Source organism: Cynocephalus volans, chromosome 13, assembly GCF_027409185.1.
Source record: "Cynocephalus volans isolate mCynVol1 chromosome 13, mCynVol1.pri, whole genome shotgun sequence".
NCBI classification, from domain to species: domain Eukaryota; kingdom Metazoa; phylum Chordata; class Mammalia; order Dermoptera; family Cynocephalidae; genus Cynocephalus; species Cynocephalus volans.
The window spans coordinates 1,890,180-1,893,999 of NC_084472.1; the positions used below are offsets into that span (position 1 = coordinate 1,890,180).

The 3,820-nt window shown below is 43.1% G+C and overlaps 1 pseudogene; it reads right to left on the minus strand.

Annotated features, from left to right (window-relative positions):
• Positions 1-496: 496 nt before the first annotated feature.
• On the minus strand, positions 497-1,606 carry LOC134362170 (C-C chemokine receptor type 6-like; annotated as a pseudogene).
• Between the last annotated feature and the right edge of the window lie 2,214 nt (positions 1,607-3,820).

Consider the following 3,820-nt stretch of genomic DNA (forward strand, 5'->3'; position numbering starts at 1 on the left):
CTACTTAGAATTATCTACAGTAAACATTTCGATAGATAAAATGTTAAAATGTTTGCCTAAAATGAGTTACATGAAGGCTTGTCTGTGTTTTTTCTGTTTGGGTTTGCATGTGTTATTATTTTGTGCTATCACCAGAAAAAAAAAAAAAAACTGGTTTGTTTCATGAATATTTCTGAAAATTTTTACATTTGTAAACAATTCACTTTAATTCAGCATTTCCCAAAATCCATTTTGGGAACAGAAGTTATGTAAGGTACTCCAGAGCCACAAACCTTTCTTTGTCAAGTACATGCGGGAAGTGTCCCCCAGCACCCCCGAGCAGAGAGTTATACAGCTGTGAGCACAGCGAGCTCCTGACCCTGCAGGAAAGACACCTGCTTACATTTGTTTAATTTCCCACGCCTACCTGGCCAAAGACTTTTTTTTTTTTTTTTGCCTAACACCTATCAGCATGTGTCACGAGTGCTTTAGGGGTATCTGACTTCACACCTGCAGGTCACATAGTAAAGGGTGACGTGCTGTCATTATCCATGGTCTCACTGGTCTGCCTGGAAATGAAGGCTTCTGAGTACATCTTGGAGCAGGATAAGCCCTGTGACTTGTGCTTTCTCCTCACACACCACAGGTCCTTCATGATCCTCAGAAAGTAGCTTCTGAACTTCTGACCGACGAATGCATACAGCACGGGGTTGAGGCAGCAGTGGAGGAAAACAAGGGCCTCTGCGATGTTCCTGGCATAGCTGATCAGCTTCATGCTGTCGCAGGATCGGTCCATACTCCCCACGGTGGCAGCGGTCACAAGAAGGACCATGTTATGAGGAATCTGACAAGCCAAAAAACGAGAACCACCGCTATAATTACACGGATGGCTTTGTGTCTTTTAGAATTCTGAGCTTGCACTAAGGTTTTGACAACGAACATGTAGCAAAAAATCATAAACAGCAGTGGGATAAAGAAACCAAAGAGCAGCTCAAACACCAACATCAGCAGCTTCCACTTGATGGGCTCTGAGACGATGTCGTACTTGGGCTCACAGACAGCACTCTCCTCTATTTTGTATTTCCGATTGAAGGTCAAAGTCGAGGTGGAGATTATGATTGGCACTACCCACACAATGAAACAGATTGTTTTACTGTGTGGCAGTGTTCTGCATCGCAGCCGGAAGGACTTGGTGGCCTGCACGATGGCGATGTACCGGCCCATGCTGACGCAGCTCAGGAGCAGCAGCCCGCAGTTGAAGTTGACGGCGCAGATGCCTTTAATCAGCTTGCACGTAGCGTTGCTGCAAATCCACACCCCGTGGCGTGATTCACTGCCCAGAATGGGAGAGTGAGCACAAAGAGTGTGTCTGCAATGGCCATGTTTAAGAGACAGATGTCTGTCATGGACTGGGCCTTCTGATAGAAAGCATCGCCACCAGACGGTTGCCCAGGAGGCCGAAGACACATATCAAGGAGTAAGCAATCGGCACAAACAGCCTGGAGAAGCTGCTCACCTCCTGCACGGAGCATGGTGCTGTGTCGCCATCTGAGTAAAACGAAGTGCTAGTTGACCAAAATTAATCTCCACTTGAATAGAAAATGTCATTAGAATTCATGGGTTCCAGGAAGACAAAGGAAGATAAAGTCAGCTGTAGTGTGATTTTCAAGTAGCCACAATTAACCAAACTTACAGTCTCTGCTGAAAATAAAATTGGTTCTCACCTCACTCATCATGGTATCTGATCTGTGCAGAAAACACAGGCCTGGTACAGAAACAGAAATAGGTGGTTTGACACCTCTGGCTCCGCAGCAGAGATGACAGGAGAGTGGGCCTGAGTCTAAAGAGAAAAGGAAGCAAAATACATTACGGTTGACACAGGTTCCTGGAAAGCCAGAGAACTGAAACCGCAGCATGGCATCCCACATGAGCGCAAAGCACACCTCGGGCTATTTTATATAAATATATTCATCTAAAGCGGGCATCAGTAACACCTCTCTGTTAAGGGCCATATAGTAAATGTTTTAATCTCTGCAGACCATATGGTCTCTGTCACAACTACTTAAATCTGCCTTTGTAGCTTGAAAGCAGCTATAGACAATTATGTAAATAAATCGGCCTGACCAGACTTGGTTGGCCAAAGTCTGTAATTTTCCCTTCCCTGATCTATAGTTTAAAGATGTTGATATCAGCAAAACTGCAGGTTTTGATCTAAACAAAAATCTTAATGCAAAATTTAATTACGTTCGACAAAATTCTACTGAGCAAAATTTATAGTCATGGACTTCAAATAGTTTACAATATAGTTCAGTGATTTTCACCTATGTGGGCATGTGAAATTCTGGTAGAATTTCTTAAGGTTTGAATGTGAGGGCCATTTACAAGCTATACTGAATGAGATTCCCCTCCTGGAAAGGCAGGAGGCAGGTATGCATATGTCTAACAGCCACAGACCTTCCCAGTGGACACTCCAGTTCACAAGCACTAATATGCTGGGACAGGTGCATCACGATTGTCAGAAATCCAAGTGCAGGAAAGAAAGGGTAAGGGTGGCATGATTAGCACAGGCTTGGTGGAGCAAGCCTGACTTGTGTCCCTGGACAATGGTAGGCTATGAGCAAAACGTATGACAGAGAGGGGCAACCTCCCACCGGTGACCGGCACTGCTCAGGCTGGGAAGGAAGCTAGAGCTGTGAGCTTGTGACCCATCCAGCTAAATCCACTGGATCGTTACCAAGCACCATTCACAGAGCACGGGACACGCTGCAGCATCAGCAGGGCTGAGGCAGGGGGCTGGGCTCAGGAGACTGCCCAGGAGGCTGTGTAGGGCAGAGCTGGAGCCTTTGACAAGGGGCTTAGAAATCCACCCTTTGAAACAAACTCAGACGGGAAGAAAGAAGAGTTCTTTGCTGTTCTCAGACTCCCTCTTCTTCTTTTCTTCTTTTTTGGCATCACTTATCATCTTGCTTTATTTGCTTCCCCTACTGCCCCCCAATAAAATCCACAGCCTGCATTAGACGTGCTCTGGGCATAACAAAAGCTTGTAAGGAAGTCTCAAAGGATTCATCTGATTCCAAGAATATGACCACATTCCAGAACAAAGCCCAAAATTGTTTAAAGAACTGTTTTGTTGCAACAAAACCCAGCCCTCAATAGTGTAAAATTCATGGTATCAGGCAACCAAACAAAAATTTCCAAACATTTAAAGAAACAAAAAACGTGACCCATCATCTACATGAGGAAACAGAAAAATGATAGAGATGATGGAATTAGCAGAGAAAGATGTCTGAACAGCTTCTGTAAATATACTCCATATATTCAAAAGGTAGAGGAAAGGGTAAGCACAATGAGGAGAGTAAGGAAAGCTATAAAAAGACCCGAATAAAGCTTCTGTAGATGAATTAGACAGTATGTGACGTGAAAGGCCATGACTGGGACTAACAGTGGGTGAGCACTGTCCATATACCTGAATCAATTGTAATTCTGTACCTTAGCAGCAAAATCTGAAGGGTGAAACTATACGTACACACACACACACATATACACATATATACCGTAGCATCAAAAACATGAAGTGAAATTCCTTATGCATACATCTAACAAAATTTATACAAGATTTATATGCTGAAATCTACAAAACGTTGAGAGAAGCTAAATTAAGACCTAAATTAATGAAGAGATACATCATGTTTGGGATTAAAAGATTTAATATTAAGATGTCAGTTCTCCCCAAATTGATCTATAGATACAACAAGGTCTAAATTAAAATTATGGCAGAGTTTTTGTAGAAATTGACAAGCTGATTCTAAAATCTATATACAAATTCAAGGGACTTGGACTA